Source organism: Rattus norvegicus, chromosome 6 (assembly GCF_036323735.1).
Source record: "Rattus norvegicus strain BN/NHsdMcwi chromosome 6, GRCr8, whole genome shotgun sequence".
NCBI lineage: Eukaryota > Metazoa > Chordata > Mammalia > Rodentia > Muridae > Rattus > Rattus norvegicus.
Window position 1 is genome coordinate 63,788,518 of NC_086024.1, and position 19,141 is coordinate 63,807,658.

The 19,141-nt window shown below is 41.8% G+C and overlaps 1 protein-coding gene across 10 annotated transcripts in view; it reads left to right on the plus strand.

Annotated features, from left to right (window-relative positions):
- The first annotated feature begins 8,671 nt into the window (after positions 1–8,671).
- Positions 8,672–19,141, plus strand: part of Immp2l (inner mitochondrial membrane peptidase subunit 2) — an 899,718-nt gene continuing 889,248 nt past the window's right edge. For 2 of the 10 annotated variants that reach the window (XM_063261368.1, XM_039078135.2), the window contains exons 1-2: positions 8,698–8,740; positions 9,146–9,222. The gene's annotated coding sequence lies outside the window, so the exon portion shown is untranslated. Of the gene's footprint in view, positions 9,223–19,141 lie in introns of all 10 variants that reach the window. The other 8 variants (XM_039078133.2, NM_001398704.1, XM_039078134.2 and 5 more) reach the window with 8 other exon arrangements.

Consider the following 19,141-nt stretch of genomic DNA (forward strand, 5'->3'; position numbering starts at 1 on the left):
CTCCTGAGAGACACAGCCAGAATACAGCAAATATAGAGGCGAATGCCAGCAGCAAACCACTGAACTGAGAATAGGTCCCCTATTGAAGGAATCAGAGAAAGAACTGGAAGAGCTTGAAGGGGCTCGAGACCCCAAAAGTACAACAATGCCAAGCAACCAGAGCTTCCAGGGACTAAGCCACTACCTAAAGTCTATACATGGACTGACCCTGGACTCTGACCCCATAGGTAGCAATGAATATCCTAGTAAGAGCACCAGTGGAAGGGGAAGCCCTGGGTCCTGCTAAGACTGAACCCCCAGTGAACTAGTCTATGGGGGGAGGGCGGCAATGGGGGGAGGGTTGGGAGGGGAACACCCATAAGGAAGGGGAGGGGGGAGGGGGATGTTTGCCCGGAAACCGGGAAAGGGAATAACACTCGAAATGTATATAAGAAATACTCAAGTTAATAAAAAAAAAAAAAAAAAAAAAAGAAACAGATTGTAAAAGTCAGAGATGATCAGCGTTCAATTGAGTAGCTGCTGCTTGGTCTACCAGTCTATGATGGTCAGTTGCAAACTTAGGGTTTTATAAGTGGCTGCAGTTAAACTTTGTGAGACATTAAACAAAACAAGTCCGAGCAACTATAAGAAGAGGTCAATAAAGAGGTGGGCTATCAGAGTGTATTACATATTGTATGTACATATATTATATATATGTGTATATATGTATATATAATATATTAATCCTATGTTCCTATGTTAAAAATTAACATAGGATATATTATAATAATATAATACACACACACATATATATATATAATGATTTTTGAGACTAAAATGTTTGAAAATAGCTATTCTATATTTTACACTATTTGTTTACCAATGGCCAATGTGTATAGATGGGATTGCATATGCATGTGTACATATATCTATGCATACATATACATATACAAATTTATTGTGTTCTGGGGGTTTAGTTTTTCAAAATTTTTTAGAATTCAAAAGGCTTTATATATAGTCAGTCAAATAGTACAAGTTTACATGCATGGTATATATTAAATTTTTTCAACTACAAAACTGCCTTGTCTTCTGAATCCCAATGTTTTATAACGCAGGGTGAAGGAGGCTCAGTTGGTAAAAATCCAAAACAAGTCTCCCTGAAAAGAAATGACTTAAAAATTTCACATCTGCTCTCCACAGAGGGCCAAGCTGAGCGCGTAATTCACAACTCATTCTTTTCTGATGTAGTTCTCTTTGTTGTTTGTGTATGTGTGTGTGTGTGTGTGTGTGTGTGTGTGTGTGTGTGTGTGTGTGTTTAGTGGCTCATCATCTCTTCATGGTTATTCGTGTCTTTCGCTATGTCTTCAGCGTCTCCTGATTCTTGTTTCAGTTGTGTTTCAGGATCAGTGTTTAAGGTGAATCGTTCCTTCTGTCCTATCCCCATTTGCAGAAGATATTGTGTGTGGCAGAAGACATTGTTGCTGAATCATTGCTATTTTAAACAAAACTCCAGCACAATGCAAGGCTGTTATCTCATTTCCCTTTTTCTTAATTTGTAGAAGCATGTCTCTGGTCAATGAGTGTGTGTCAAATTACTTTCAAATGCTTTCTCTGGCTGGAATAAATCTGCAGAGAGGTCCTGGCCTGTTTGTAATATTTTGTGTTCGTGTTCTGCCCATGTGGCTAGACAATCCATGTTGGCTGGCCACAGTCACAGGGACACCTCACAGACATTCCAGGCTTGTTCTTAATTGAAGGGCCTTATCTTGCATCAAGTTGAGCAGAGGCCGAGCTGTTGCTTCATGACCTTCCATGGCTTTCTCAGTTTTATCACACGTCGTCACTCCTTCTTTGGCAGCAGTGTAGAACCTTTCATATCAAACTCAGAAAAAGCCTGAATGCAATATGAATCTGTGGATTTTATGAGGCAAATGACTTCAAAGCCCTTTACAGAATCCTCGACAAGATAGAATTGACTTCTTCTCAGCTAGACTGGACCACAAATGAGATGTTCTTATTTTTCTATCATTCTTTCTTCATTTTGGGATCGATTACTAATGCTAGCTTGAGTGATTAGGAGATTAGAGCTTAAGTTCAGCAAGATATGTGGTCTTTATTCACAGCAAACTGGATGTTGGTGTCAAATTCTTTCCAAAAATTAACATAGGATATCTCATTAGCAATCTCATTGATCATGCCCTGAGTTTCATGGACAAGCTTCTTCCTAGCAACCTAAGCAGCTTTTGTTGGTGAAGAATCTTATGGACAACAGACAAGGGGAGGTAATCCAAGTCCTCGGCATCATATTATGGAAGTGGTCTATGATGAATACTTAGTGATTATACCGTTCAATGCGATTGCTCTTCTTGCTTCCATATTCCCCAAATAGTTCATATACTACAGATATGGGTACAAAGAAAACTGATTTAAACATATCTACCCCTTAGCAGTAAAGCAGATATAAGCCGTGGAGAGGGGCGGGTGTTACTTTCCTTTGATATTGTTTTGCAGCATGCTCTGTGTTCATTTTCTTCTATGTCCTTTGATGGTCTCTGCCATATTGTTATCATTCATGCTGAGGCCTGGGGAACTGCTGCCTGTCTAGCCAGCCATTTTATGTTGTTTCTAATGTTACAAGGAGATGTTCTCATATGCTGTTACAAGGGAGTTTTCTCATGCCCCAGTTGATTGCATATTCTGTTATGTTCTGGGCTTTTGTGATCTTGGAAACCAATCACAATAGAGGTCATTTAGAATGAACTGCTTTGTATAGGGCTGGAGGGGTGGCTCAGTGGTTAAGAGCACTGACTGCTCTTTCAGAGGTCCTGAGTTCAAATCCCAGCAACGACATGTTGGCTCACAGCCACCTGTAATGGGATTCAGTGCCCTCATTTAATGTGTCTAAGAGCTACAGTGTACTCCTATCCATAAAATAAATAAATACTGCTTTAAAAAAAACCTGCTTTGTATAGTTAGCTACAATAAGCTAGGACCCAAAGCAACTGACCAACAGCACTTCCTGCAACTATGAATAAGCTTTTGTAGGTTTAGCCTTTATAAGCTGCCCTGGACTCCCAACACATGAGAGACATCTGTACCAATATAAAAAAGTATTTGTAATAAGATTTCCATTTTGAGTAGGGGTTGGGTAAAGTTTTAAGTTCCCAAGACCTCCCTGGGAACTGACAGCTTACTTGACAGAAAGAGTCTTACACGTGGATAACTGGCATCTTGGTTGGCAAGTTAAGACATGAATGTTAGACAAGGCAAATCCCCAGCCTCAGCTGAATATCCCAAACAGTAGGAACAGGACAAATGTACAACAAGGACAAGTGTACAACAAAGACATGTTCCTGAGGAGGTCCTCTATCCCTAAATTCTGACTGGTGGAATAACTTGGCAGAGATATTTGTGGATCTCAGGCTTAAAGTTTCTGAAGGACTTCCTGCTCCTTGTTGCAATCAGCTTCTGAGCCTGTTTTGCAGCCCTGGTCAATCAGTCCTGAGGTGAATGCTCAGTAAACTGACTGACTGGGATGGATGTTTGTATGGTTTGTGGGGCAACTTCTGAACCCCAACAATTCATAAATTCCAAATCTTTAATTCGTTGTCGATTTGATAGGATTATAGAGTCACTAGAAAGACATACTTGGGGCGTGTTTACAATGTTGTTTCCAGAGTGGCTTAACTGAAAAGAACCACCTTGAACATAGCTGGTGTCATTCCGTAGGCTAGGGACACAATGTGACCATTTGCTTAATGCCCCTGCTTCTGTATGTCCCGTCCTTCTTGGTGAACTAGTCCCTATCACTGTGAGTGAAAATGAACACTCCCTAAAAACCAAGCTTTTGCTAGGTGCTTGATTGAAGAAATAAGAGTAATTAACACACAATTGTAAGTAATCCTACCCAATTGTTTTCAACGTTTTTTAGCTGCTGCTTTCCTTTCTTCATCCTCTAGTACAGTAGTTCTTAAGCTGTGGGTAGCAATCCCTTTGTGGGAGTTAAATGACCCTTTCACAGGGCTGGCCTAAGACCATTGGGTAACACAGATATTTACATTACAATTCACAACAGTAGCAACAGGAATAATTTTATGGTTGGAGGTTACCCGAGGGGCTGTTTCAAAGGGCCACAGTATTAGAAAGGCTGAGAATCTCTGCTCTGGAGCAACCTCATTTTTATTAGTGACCTTTTCCACCGGCTATTCCACATTGGAGTACTGATGTTTCATACACAAACAGGAAAGCTGATGAATGGGAAATAGTGTCTAATGTGATTTTTTTTTAACTGTATCCAGTTCAAGGTAATATGCGCTTCTCCTAAGCTGTGGGTAATTAATTATTCCTTGTCCTAGGGTGTTTAATCATGGATCAGGGATCTCAGAAATCTAACTCCAGTTCTAGGAATGTGCTGCCTTCTGTTCTGCTTTGATTTGTTTATAACCTTGTGTACTATTTGCATTCTCGAGGCAGACAGACATAAACCTAGCCCTTCAAAGCCCATAGAAGTTGACTGTCATTTCCAGGTTCTGACATTATGTTTAAAAACTTATGTGTCTCAGATTTGATTATAGCATTAATTGTTTTTAACCCCTCTCTGGTTAATCCTATTGTAGTGTCTGCCATGCAGAAGGGTTTTCTCCTTGTTTCACTTAGTTTTGACTTTTCGTTCTTCATGGGCAGAAAGTGAATTTTCATTAGTTAATAATATTTGTCTTGTCTTCGATAAAGCTTCTTACCCAACGCATTTGGGGGCAGTTCTCTCTGGGAAAAATTTTATTTTAATGATTTGATCTCAACTTTCCTCCTTGAGTTCATCTTGGAAGGAACTTTTCAGCTCTCCACTCAACCCCAGAATGTGTTTCTCTTTGTAGTCCTGGCTGTCCCAGAACTCTATAGACCAGGTAACCTTGAACTCACAGAGATCTGCCTGCCTCTGCCTCCTGAATACTGGGATTAAAGGTGTGCACCACCATGCTCCCCACTCAACTTTTCAGATTTTAAAATCTCTCTTTGTGATGCACTTAATCCTACAGGTTGATATCTTCTCTCTCTCTCTATTATTTTTAAAAATCTGTCCTTGATCCTTTTTGAGTTTAATCAGGTCTTCTCTGCTGTACCATGTAGGTATTAACTTCATTCTCTGTTCTGACCTACCAAGATCAGCAGGACATAGCAGGAGGTGAACTCTAGCCCTAACTCCTCCTGGCACACAGACAATGGTGGAGGGATTTTAATCCAGCACCATGGCTTCTCTGGCAAGGAATCAGATCCACAGATATGATCCAGCTGGAATTCAGACATGCCACATACCTGTAATCCCTCTGGCTGAAATAGAGTTACATCTTTAGTACATACCATTAATCCCAAACAATGACCTCTGATTGAGACAAAGTGACGAATCAGAAAGATTTGACAGAAAGAGTCACAGGTAGGATATGTCCAGCTCTCACAAGAACAAACAGGAAAGAGAGGTTACTTAAGAGCTGCACGGGAGAGAGTTAAGTTCAGCTTGGTTTAGGTCAGTTCAGTTTAGTACAGTGGAGTTCATTTGGGTGTAATTGAGGTCAGTTCAGAGGAGAGCAGTTGAGTTCAGAGTACTTCAGTGCGTGGAGTTCACATGCAGTCTTTCAGAGCAGTACAATCCAGTCAGAAGGCAGGAGTTGCCAATTTGAATCAGTCAGATTGGAGAGGGGCTAGCCAGAACCAGCCAGCAAGAGTTCAGGAAGAGCTAGAAAGAGTGAGTTTACTTAGCAGTAAGTCTTGGAGGCTGAAACATTCTAGGCCTAGATTAGCAGATGGATGCTTGAAGCTGAGGCCTTCGAGGTCCAGACTTGCAGAAGATTAGATTGCATGGCAGCTAGAAGCTTCCAGGTCTAGGCCTAGGGATAGTTAGAAACACTCAGGCCTTAGCCCAAGCTTGGGGGTGGTTCTCATTCCATCCCTTCATCTGAGGAAATAAAAGTGACATTTACATTTACAAACTGTGAGTCTCAGGAGCCATCTTCATTTCTGCATTTCCTGAGCTCAGATCCTCATTCTTCTAGCTTTGTGGTTACCCACTATGCATGAGCAGATGAAACTACTTTTACCCTACTTTTATTTGTGGGCTAGGACATGATCCATAGAATTTGTAAGCCTAATTACTTCAAGTTAACTTTGGATATTAATATTATTTGTAACCATAATGTTAATGTGTATCTAAGTTAGGAATATATGATACGGGTCCTCTGATGGCATTGATGCCAAATATTTGAGCTTCAAATGACCTGGAAGAACAAACAGCATTGAGACCCTTTATCTTAACTTCTTTTTAATAATATAATTTTATTTTTAAAGAACAGTTTTAGGTGGCGAGCAAAATTGAACAGAATGGACAGAATTTCCACATATCTCACTATACCCATATATTCCAGGATACTTACATACTCCTCTGTACATATATAACCTGCCTATTAATATCCTGAGACAGAGTACTATGGCAGGAGACTTTATTACATTGTGAATCCCAAGATTGTGCTATTTACTGAAAAATCCTATTTCTAGTTGTTTTCAGCCCTTAGCACACACGTTAGTCCTTCTGGCTGGAACAGAGATATGCTCTTAGTATATACCTTTAATTCCGAACAATGAAGGTACAGTTAGTTTGTAGAAAGAAGCACCCATGTTTAGTTGAGTGGGAGACAAAGTGACAAATCAGAGAAAGATTTGACACAACAGGATATGCCAAATTCTCATGAGAAAAGAGAGGAAAGGGAAGCTATGTAAAAGAGCAGGGCAAAGAGGAAGAAGGCAGTTTTAGTTGGACAGTTGTACAGAGACAGGTCACAGAGAGCGAACAAGCTAGACACAAAACAGAAGGAGCCAGAGAATGAGAAGGAACAAGAAGGTTAGAACACATTGCCAAGTTAGTATGAGGCCAAGTAGAGTAATTCATTCAGGAGAAGCCAAGAGAAACCAGATTGAGTCATTTTGCATTGAGAATAGTTTAGCCAGAAGAGCTGAGTTGAATCGGCCAGCCAGAGCTCAGAAAGAACTAGAAATGGTGAGCTTATTCTGAAGTAAATCTCAGAAGCTGAAAACATTCTAGGCCTAGAATAGGTTGTATGGATGCTAGACACTTTCGTATGTAGGCCTAGGATAGTAGACCAAGGCTGTAAGGCTCCAAAGCTACATTTATGTCAGGAGAATATTTTAATAGAGTACAGGTTACAATTGATGAACTTAGTTGTCACATTGTTATCACCCAAAGCTCCCTGGTTGTTGTTAGGCATCTGTGGGTTTAAAGTATATATACTATGTCATAAGTATAGTATCAAATAGAATAGAATCACTGTTCTTAAGTCCCTTTTGCTCTCACTTCAGAGTTTTGCCACTTCTAGAATGCCTAACAGTTTGGGGTGAAAAGGGGTAAAAGCTTTTTGGGTTACTTTGGCTTCTTAAATATCTTTGGTAAATCTTAGTACAATGTCAGGTCCCCTTAGCAACTCTTTCTGTAAGTTTATTTACCTTCCTGTACAATACTACTCTCATCCCATCTTTGATGTTTATCTATGTCTACCCCATACTGTCAGTTCTTCACTGGACAGCTTGAAGTCTCTGTACTATTAGGACCCAATCCAATTTGTAAACAGTCTCTGTCATCAGAAGTGGCCTCAAAGATATGCTCTTGGAATTAAGTCATGAAGCACTGGTCCCATCAAACTTACCTTACAGTAACTATTTCAGCTATGATAAGAATAACTGTACCTACATCCTATACATTATAGCAATCTTGTTTTCTTTGGCAGACTTTCACAATTATCAGCTGTTAGTCTCCCCTTCCCAACTTCTGCCACCCTCCCCTTTTTTTGAGACAGAGTTTCTCTATGTAGCCCTGGCTATCCTGGAACTAGCTCTGTAGATCAGGCTGGGTGGCTGACTTCAAACTTAGAGATCCATCTGCCTCTGCCTTAGCAGTGCTGGGATGACTAAAGACACGTGCAATCACGGCTTGGACCATTTAAGTCTCTTACATTCTTGCATCTCTAGAATTAATTTTGAATGCTGAGTGTCAGAACATTATACACTACTTAAACGTGAGAAAGATAGTTCCGCATTATCTAGAAGGATAAAGCAAGAAAAGATAAAGATACAATTGGGGAGGGGTAGAAAAAGCGAATTGATTTTTGTTGTCTCTTTTGTTTTCCATTAGTTACACTGTTTTTCTAGGTTGTAATAACACAGTTAAGATTTTGTACAATTAAAGGGCAAAAGCTTAAGTATAAAAAAATCCAACCCTAGTTTCTCTGAAGCAAAAAAACTGTTCTGCTTTCTTCTTTGGGCTTGCTAGAGGGAGCAAAATGGAAGTTTCCTGTGTGCAAACAAAACAAAACAAAGCCACAGAACGATACAAGGAGAGGTCCCGTGTAGGTTCCTGATAGTTTCCGGTGACTTGCTGCTTTTCCTTGCCCTCTTAGCCATGCCGGGATTCGACCTAAGGCTTAGTTAGACCTAAAGCTTTTAAAACTTGTAACTGCCAGGCGGCTCAGTATCGCCCCCTGATCAGATGTGATCCTATTTCTGGATGCAGATCGACCTTGAGCCGCATTTCGGGGGCGGGACTTCCGTAGGAGGCGGAGTCTCCGCTGTCACCAAGCTGGGGGTCGGGTATGGGGGAGTGGCGGTGGAGGGCGGGGCGAGCGGCGAAGAGGGCGGGGCATGCCGCCGAGGAGGGCGGGGCGTGCCGCGGGGACTTCCCCTGGGTTGAACTTCGCCGCGGGTGCGCGGGGAATGGGGCGGCGGGTCCGGGAGGCATGGCACACGGGTGGGCTTAGGCAGACCCTTTGTGTACCGGGCAGGGTTTCTTATCTCTGGCTTGTCCTCAGCCAAGTGGGCGTTGCTGGGAGGTGGGGAGCCGCTCGGCCGCTATCTGCGCGACGGTAGCGAGCATGCGTGCGTGCGCGTGTTCCGGCGAGGCCGCGCGGCTGTCCTCTCAGTTCGTCCTCCTGTTAGGGAACCCGAACCCGGATCCGGGCGAGTAGCCGACTTCTTCTCCCCGCCTAGGGATACCCACAGAGCGGCCGGGAGGGAACGCTGCTCCTGGAGTGGTGGGCAGCTGTTGGGAGCTGCTCAGGCTGGAGCCACGGGATTTTAAAGGACCTGTCTCTGTCATTTTTACTTTTAGGATTTTGGCCAAATTGGGCGAGGGTACAATATTACCACTTACCCCTTCTCACCGAGGAAGAGCGGGAGAAAGGGTAAGTAAGTATCGCTCAGGGGCGGAAGGAGCCAGGAGCCAGTGGGGAAACTGCCCTAGGCAACTTGGGTCCAAATTCCACTTTTTATCAGGAACTGGATACCCACCTTCAAAGGTCACTTGTCCCAAGCTCAAGTCTTTCTTCAGGTTTCAGAAGTCCAAAGAGTCGACTGGAAGTATAACAGCTTTTTAGTCACCTGACAGAAAATTCATTTCAGAACCTCTTTAACCTGTCACATTGATGCTATGGTTCCTCTCTGGTTCCTTGTCTACCTAGGTAGCATTCAGTAATTCTGAACAGTAGGGCTCTACGTAATCTTGGCTTTGCTTGGCAGGTATCCCTCCAGGGATCTTGACATTTTAAAATCTGCCAACAGTGGGCAAAAAGCACATGGGGCCACATACAGGCAATTTCACATACTTTCAGTTCTTTTTAGATCTTTCATAATTACAGAGCAATTGGGGGAGGTCCTATCTCAAGCATTGAGGTGCTTCTCTGAAAAGCTGAAGTCCCGGGAAGTTGGCTGTGATTTCAAGTATCATCTCTTTTCATTGGTTCTTCCCTGAGACTTGCCTTTCTCCTAGTCAGTGTCTGGTGATAGGAAACACGGTTCCTTTCGGGTTGGAAACCCTCCGGCTTTCCATTTATCACCGCTAACTTTTAGTTACAATCCAAGTTAGCTATAGGCAAGAAGAGTAAACCACATGCTTGCTTACTTCCATGGGAAAGCTACACTTACCCTCCTTGCCCATCCTGGCACATGCCACTTATGAACCCGACTTCCTTGTTAAGAGGTGGATGTTCACATATTATGAAAAACTAAGACATGGTTGTTTACTAATGAGGGAACCTGTCTCTGATGTCCTTTCATTGTGTGTTGAATGAACAGTGGGAAAAATGGGATCTGGAGATCTGGTGGTGATGGCTCCCGCCTTCAGTCCCTACAGGGACAGGTGGGTCTCTGTGACTTCAAGGCCAGCCTGGTCTATGTAGGGAGTTCTAGGCCAGCCAGGACTACAAATGAGGGCCTGTCTCAATAAACAAAGGAAGAAACACACACACACACACACACACACACACACACACACACACACACACACACACACAAATCCCATAAACAAAACAAACAAAACAGTATGTGGAGAATGAGACTGTTGGAGGTGGCCCGTTTTGGGAATGGGTTTTCACAGGTTTCTGGGGAAGGTTTGAGTAATTAGATGTAAGTGCTAGAGAACTTCCATCTGCTGCTGTGTTCGTGGCTTGAAGGTCAGTAGTGCTGTGTGAGGGCAGTGCTATCATTCCACATGTCTGGTAGAGTCAGACATGAACTTGGGCATCTAGCTCTGCCACTTGGGACCAAGTACAGTATTCATGTTGTTTGATTTGATGCTATCTAAATAGAACAACGAGGACCTAAAAAAGAAGACCAGACCAAGCAGTTTTCCATAATGTATAGCGTTGTAGTCATTTTCCAATTCAATAGACACATAGTTTGGGCACAGTAACTAGACGAGAGAAAGTTTTTGAGTTCTGTAAGAATGCTTAATTTGAGAAAACAGGAAGGCAGCTAAGGATGGAGTAAATCTGACCTACCATGGGGTTCTGTATGTTTAACCCCATTTCTCTACTGACATGAGAATAGGCTAAGGTCAAAACAAAGTTACTTAGGACTAGCACTTACAAGAGTGTGAAAGTAAGAATGTGCACCTCACAAATTTGTAAAATTTTGGTATTTACCTTTAAGACATGAGATTCACAGCTCCATTTTAACTAGGCATACAGCTGAGGTATTTGCTTATCTGTATGAGACTTATACAATGTAACATGCACATGTGTGTAAAAAAAAATATATATATGTTACCATTACTTGGTAAAATGTAACCTTCTTCCTTTTCTAGCTTCTCCTAAAATCTTCATGTATCAGATGTCATCCCCTTTACAGTCTATTGTGTTTCTGAGGTGCTGGAGGATAAACCCAGGCCCTCAGCAACTGCAATACCACAGAACCTCAGCTCAGCCTTGCCTATCAGACTATGTAACAGAGGCAGGTCTTGAATTGGAAATCTTCCTGCTTCAGCCTCCTGAGTGCTGGGACCATAGGGGTGTGCCACTGTTTCTGCACTCTTAGTTGCAGCTTTGAATTCTAGTTTTTAATTTTATTAGCTCTGACACTTGGGACCAAGTAGAATATTCATGCTGTTTGATTTGATGCTATCTAAATAGAACAAGGAAAAGAGAAGACTGGACCAAGCAGTGCCTTTGTGTACTCACTGTCCCGTTTCCCTATCTGATTGCCCATTATTTTCTTTATTTCCTTTTAAACTCTATTTTATTTTGTATGCATTGATGTTTTACCTGCATGTCTTTATGTGGGTTTTGGATCTCTTGGAACTGGAATTCCAGACAGTTGTTAGCTGGGAACTGAACCCAGCTCTTCCTCAGGAAGAACAGCCAGTGCTCTTAACTGCTAAGCCACCTCTCTCCAGCTCCAGCCATCGTTTGCAGATCTTCCTTAGGAAAGTTCCAAGCAGCCTAGAACCCACTTTCCCATGAGCACTAAGTCTCCCTGATTTATGTATTTTCACAGCGAATAGCCTTGCTACATCTGACCCCAGAATTTCTGAAACAAGGATTCACACTTGGTGTGGCTTGATTTTCCTATATCAGAACATTCCACACAGCTCTGTCTAAAGAGTGTCCTGTCAGCTTGAAAAACAAGAGAAAAGGTTTCTATCTGACACCACTCACAAAGTGAGACAGACAGGCTACCACATTTAGCCGAGTGCTCCAGGTTAGGGTTTCTTTTTCAGAAACATCTTCGGTTTAGAAGCATTATAATAAAAATGCTGATGCCTCATGTCCAAACTGTCATGATTTTGCTAAGTCGTGGGTCTGATATATAGCTAAGCTGTGTATTTAGCGTATGTAATACTTCATTTGGAGCTGAGAAAGACAAGTGCACAGACACTTGACTTCACAGCAGACATCTGGTTTCGCTTTGCTAAGGAGTACACTTTGTCAGTAGATAGAGGCATATGAGCTGTGCTGCTGCAGTCTGTGGCATTTCTGTTATGAGCTCCGGTCTACCCGCCCCAGTGTGATGTTTTATTCAAATGACAGCACCTGGTCACGGAAGCACGTTTCCCCACCGGTGTCTTCCAGTGTCACTGTTCTTAACAAGTTAATAAGGGGAAGTACTTCCTATTCTTGGTGAGTTTTTACACTAAGTTTTTGTAGAAGAAAAACATTTTTAAAGGAAGAAAAACCTCACTTTAGAACCCATTGAGCTGAATGTCCTGGTTAATTCCTGTAATCCCAAGCACAGTGGAGGCAGAGACAGGCTAATTTTGAGTTCTAAGCTACCTGGTCTAAATTAGACTTTTTTTTTTAACTTAAAAAAGGAACTTACTATGTTCTTAAAAGTACATTTTTTTTCTTCCTTCCTTCCTTTCTCCCTTCCTTCCTTCCTTCTTTCTTTGAGAAAGTTTGATACAAGTTTTTCTGTCTTGGAACTTGCCCTCCCCCTTTGCCCCCCACAACTTGCTGTGTACACTAGGCTGGCCTCAAACTCAGAAAATCTGCCTCCCAAGTTAAAAAAGTCCACTTTCAAGTCTGCTTACGTGTTAACAGCTTAATTTACAGAAAAAGAATAACAAGTAGCATTTGGTTTTCCAGTTGAAAGTACCAAAGCTTTTTAAACCCATCATATGCCGTTAGAGATGATGTGGGCGCTTAGAGATTAAGTTTTCCCATTTATTCCCTTTTGTCTAACACATTTAAAAAAAAAACCTTGGCATATAGGGTGTGTAAAGTAGGTATGTAAATCAAACATGTACTTATAATAAATCATAAGGGTAATTCATTTAAAAAATAGTTGTTTGGTATATGAATACCTTCACCATTTATTACAGAAGAGAATTTGCATGGTACTGAAATAGATGTTCTCATTTATTTGCATACAGAATTAAGTCTTCCCTGGAGACTGGAGGCAATAGTGTCTTCAGCACTTCCTATAGTGGATCCATATTCTGATTTTATAATCATCGGTGTCAAAAATGCTGCTTCATATAAATATGTAGTAAAAAAAAATGGCAGGAATATGCTTAGGACCATCTCAGAAATTGTTGGAAATTCTGTTCCAACCCCAAGCCAGAATTTTGTTTTATGTACTTTGGATGTAATTCATGCCAGCAACTCAAACAACAATTTTTTTTTCTCCCTCTTTATTAAATTGGGTATTTCTTATTTACATTTCAAATGTTATTCCTTTTCCCAGTTTCCAGGCCAACATCCCCCTAGCCCCTCCCCCTCCCCTTCCATGTGGGTGTTCCCCTCCCCATCCTCCCCCCATTACTGCCCTCCCCCCAACAATCCCGTTCAGGACCCAGGGCTTCCCCTTCCACTGGTGCTCTTACTAGGATATTCATTGCTACCTATGAGGTCAGAGTCCAGGGTCAGTCCATGTATAGTCTTTAGGTAGTGGCTTAGTCCCTGGAAGCTCTGGTTGCTTGGCATTGTTGTACATATGGGGTCTCGAGCCCCTTCAAGCTCTTCCAGTTCTTTCTCTGATTCCTTCAACAGGGGTCCTATTCTCAGTTCAGTGGTTTGCTGCTGGCATTCGCCTCTGTATTTGCTTTATTCTGGCTGTGTCTCTCCAGAGAGCTCTACATCCAGTTCCTGTCAGCCTGCACATCTTTGCTTCATCCATCTTCTCTAATTGGGTGGCTGTATATGTATGGGCCACATGTGGGGCAGGCTCTGAATGGGTGTTCCTTCAGTCTCTGTTTTAATCTTTGCCTCTCTCTTCCCTGCCAAGGGTATTCTTGTTCCCCTTTTAAAGAAGGAGTGAAGCATTCACATTTTGATCATCCGTCTTGAGTTTCATTTGTTCTAGGCATTTAGGGTAATTCAAGCATTTGGGCTAATAGCCACTTATCAATGAGTGCATACCATGTGTGTTTTTCTGTGATTGGGTTACCTCACTCAGGATGATATTTTCCAGTTCCGACCATTTGCCTATGAATTTCATAAAGTCATTGTTTTTGATAGCTGAGTAATATTCCATTTTGTAGATGTACCACATTTTCTGTATCCATTCCTCTGTTGAAGGGCATCTGGGTCCTTTCCAGCTTCTGGCTATTATAAATAAGGCTGCTATGAACATAGTGGAGCACGTGACTTTGTAATATGTTAGAGCATCTTTGGGGTATATGCCCAAGAGAGGTATAGCTGGGTCCTCAGGTAGTGGAATGTCTAATTTTCTGAGGAACCTCCAGACTGATTTCCAGAATGGTTGTACCAGTCTGCAATCCCACCAACAATGGAGGAGTGTTCCTCTTTCTCCACATCATCGCCAGCATCTGCTGTTGCCGGAGTTTTTCATCGTAGCCATTCTCACTGGTGTGAGATGAAATCTCAGGGTTGTTTTGATTTGCATTTCCCTTATGACTAAAGATTCAAACAACAATTTTTAAAATCAACGATTCTAGAGCTGGGCATGGTAGTGCACGCCTTTAATTCCAGCACTCAGAAGGCAAAGGCAGGCAGATCTTGAGGCCAGACTGTTCTACATAGCAAGTTACAGGACAACCAGGGCTATACAGAGAATCCCTGTCTTGAAAAACAAAACGAAAAATTTGCTATTTAACATAGTATAATGATGGAGCTACTGATTGGTAGTTATGAGTAATGATGATGGGAAAGTATTAAAGTTTTTGTTTTCCTGAACTATACTATTATGACCTAGCAGTGGTGGCACACACCTTTAATTCTAGCACTCAGGAGGCAGAGCTCTCTCTGAGTGTACCTGGTTTGCAGAGCCAAGTTCCATGAAGGCCAGGGCTATGAGGGCCAGAGCTATTGAAGAGGAAACTTCTCTCAAAAAACAAAAATTAAAAAGTTTTCTATGAGAGCAGAAAACTTTGCATGTACAGGAAAAACACTGTAGCTGGTAACTTCTAGCAGTCTCCAAGGTGAGTTTGGGTGTTTTAGGTAGCACTCTGTGTTGCATGGTGTGACCCCATGTCCAGTACAAAATGAAGTCTCCTGATGCCGGATTAGTGAGCTCTGCAAGAAACACCTTCTATTTGTTTTGCATCATATTTTGAATTAACTTTTGGTCTTTGGGCACTCAGAAACCTTTATACTGCTGCTAAGGTTTTTTTTGTTTGTTTGTTTGTTTGTTTTGTCTTTGTTTTTGTTTTTGTTTTGGTGTTTGTATGAGCTGTCCTGTCCCTTGATGTTATGCCCTTCCCAGATTTTTTTTTTTTTGTTGTTGTTTTTTATTTTTTGTCTTAATGTAACTCTGGGGTTGTGACTAAAATTTTAAAAGCTGGTCTAACAGACACGCACAGTAGTATTTTGGAGAAGATTATATTCTGATAATCCATCCAGCATGACTAAAACACCTCTTCCACGTTGACATTGAGGGACATTGACAAATGTTGGAGGCCTGTCCTTTTAGATTTGAGAGTGGGCTGTGTGACCTGGGCTACAGTTCCTCATCTGTATGAGATAATTTCTCACAGATGCTGTGAGATCTGGTGATTGTAAGGTAGCATAGCGACTGCCAGGAAATAGATGGTGTTACTAGTGGCTTCATTTTTCTTCCAGGTCTTGACCGAAAGAACCGAGATTCTTCTCCTTGCTTACATCCACACTAATTCATAGCCAAGACATGCAGCTCCAGAAGGAGGAGCTTCCCATGGGATTTGATGGTGGGGGAGCGAGGGTGGGGAGGAGTGCTGAGAAGGGATATGGAGAACATCAACAGAAGTGAGCTGATAGGGAAGGAGACAGTCTTTTGCTCAGTCCAAGGACATACCTTAATGAGAATCCTTTTTGGGGGGTGGCGGTGAGTGAGAGTCACAGAAAGAGAGATGTTTTTACTAGCCTCTTTTATGAGTGGTTTTATTGGGCTCTCCCTCCCCCACCCCCCAACATGCACATACTTTTTTTTTTTTTTTTTTTTAAGGAGCCTCACTATTAGTTCTGGCTGTTCTGGAGCTCACTATGTAAATGAGGATGGCCTTGAACTCATAGAGGTCTGCCTGCAGTGAATGAGGAGATGAGGAGATGCACTTTTAGAATGAGTTGGTTAAAGGACATATGAGCACATCTGCTGAAGGTGCTTAGAAGGTAACTTATACATAGGGTCCTGGAATATCACAGACAGAGGAGGCCAGAGGAGGCTTTTTGAGTTCCTGCCATATAGAGAGTGAAATTGAATGCACAGGAAAAGATAAAAGTGTTCAGAGGACATAAATAGTTATAGAAGGAAAAGTAGTTGAGTATAATAAGCAGTAGGCAGTATTGAAACTAAGGGTCAAGCCATTAAAGAGGCAAGAATGCTAAAGAGGAGTGGACCAGGAAGTCAAGAGACCTCTTAAAACTTACCCACTGAGCAAAAACTTTTCCCGGAGGAATATAGTTCTAAATTTTAGTCCTCAGGTGAACAATGGATGTCTAGATTTGTTTATATTAGTCCTGCTCCTCTGTTAACATTGTTCTTTTTCTGTGTTTTTATAAGATTCCATGTGTGAATGAGATCATGCATTATGGACCACTTTTTTCTATTTCTGGCTTATTTTATTTAACCCAGATTCGACCATATTATGGCAAATGACAGGAAGGTTTGCTCTCTCTCTCTCTCTCTCTCTCTCTCTCTCTCTCTCTCTCTCTCTCTCTCTCTTTCTGGAGATAGGGTCTTGCCATGTAGCCTCAGCATAAACTCATGATCCTTTTGCCTCAGCTTCACGATTGCTGGGGTTATAGATGTATTCTACTTACTACTGCACTCTCTCCCTTCTGAAAGCACACTGAATAATATAATATTTCACTGTATATTGTATTGCACTTTCTTTATACATTTCCATGTCAGCAAGTGCTTAGGTTGTGTCCATGTGTTCAGTTACATTAGGATGGCTGCTTAGCTAAGAGGCAGCATTGGCCAAGATGGGAAAGAGGGAACATGTACAGTGATTCTTGAAACAGCATGATGTTTTAAATAAATTAAAAATAGAACCAGGGTGAACCCAGCAGTCCCTCCTCAGGGTATCCAACCAAAGAAAGAAACCTCTATCATGTAAGGATGCTGGCTGGCTGCACTGAGAGTTCTGCATGGGCTCTCATGTGTTCTCAAGAATGAGAACCATTTTTTTTTTAAGAGAAAGAGTCAGTGTTTATGGTGAGAGGAAGGAGTCCAGAAAAAGGATAATGTGAAAGTTCAATTGTATGCATCCTGGACATCATGTTTTGTTTTTTTCTGAATGGCAACTAACTTGAGTATGTTTGCCTACTCCTTCCCTGGTGTTCAGAGAACACCTGATTCTTCTCTTTGTTGTTCCTCCTCCTCCTCTTTCTCCTCCTCCTTCTTCTTCTTCTTTCTTTCTTTTTCCTCTTATTCCCCCATTTCCTCCTCCACCCTCTGTCTTTCTACTCCTCCCTTTCTCATGTTTTTCTCTTCCTCCCCTTCTCCTCCTCTTCCTCCTCTTCTCTTCCTCCACCTGCTTCTTCTCTGTTCCTCCACAATAGGAGATTGGGTTTCCTGAGCCATGGCATATGTAAAATTGGGATGCTTTAGTTTTCTTTTTCATTTTTAGATGCAATATTATTTATGTATTAAAATGAGCTTTGTTAACAATTTTTAATGTACACATTCTAACAACTGAACCGTGGTAATCAGAATTTTCTGTCTTGTGTTATTTGAACTTCATAATTTGCTCATTGAGACCATTTTAAGAAGACTGCTTTAATAAGCGCTTACTAAGTCTTATTGCTATGATGAAACATCACAACGAAAGAAACTTGGGGATGAAAAGGTTTATTTGGCTTACCCTTCCACAGCACTGTTCATCATTGAAGGAAGTCAAGACAAAAAAAATCAAGCATGGCAAGAACCTGGAGGCAGGAGCTGATGCAGAGGCTCTGGAGGGATGGTGCATATGGGTGTCTCGGCCTGCTTTCTTATAGAACCACCAGCCTAGAGAAGGCATCACTCACAATGGGCTGGGTCTTCCCTCATCAATCACTAAGGAAATGCTGGCTCACAAGTAGCCCACTGGCTCGCCCACAGCCCTATTTTATAGAGTCATTTTCTTAGTTGAGGTTTCCTCCTCTCAGATGACTGTAGTCTGTGTAGAGTTGATATAAATCTAGCCAGCACTGCTGGCTTTCAAGTAGGCATTAATGGTGAATTTGCCCTTTTCTTTTGCCTGTTCCATACTGAGCATTCACCATACTAAACTATTATTTTTTCTTAGACTTTGACCTTTGTCAATTTGTATATAGTATATTCTATTGCCTTCCACCGCCCCTTGTCTGGCCCTCACTCCTATCCCCTTTTCTTCCCTGTAGGTCCCTTCTTCACATTTATATCTTGATTTACTAATTTTAACCACATTTATACTGGAAAAGAGATGCTTCCTAGTTAAGGATGAGGGTAGCACCCGGGTGAGAGAAGCATTTGTATATGGTAGAACTGTAAGTTTTTAGAATGTAGTGTGGTGTCATGCCAACTTCACTAAGCAACTCTAATGAGTTTCCCTCCCCAGCCTTGGGTTTTTGACCAGGTTTATAGGATCAGGCATGTAATCTCACTTGTAGACTGGGTTTTAAAGCTAGTGCGAGAATGGTTGGTTTACTCCCTTTGCAGTTGTGCTACGGTTACACCAGTGGGCACGTCTTGCTGGTAGTTGGCACTGTAGTTCATAGTGTTCATTGTTGGAAAAGGCCATTGATAAATTTTTCTCTACTAGCAGCCTGCATAGCACCGTCTGGCCCTATTAAAGCTTGCAAGTAGGGAGGAAATTGTCAGAAACTTAATGGCTGGAAAGAGTAGTCATATTTTTGTCATAGCTGCTCTAAGTCTCTCTCATTGTCTCATGGTATTGCTCTCAGATGATAGCTGGAGCTAAAATTATTGG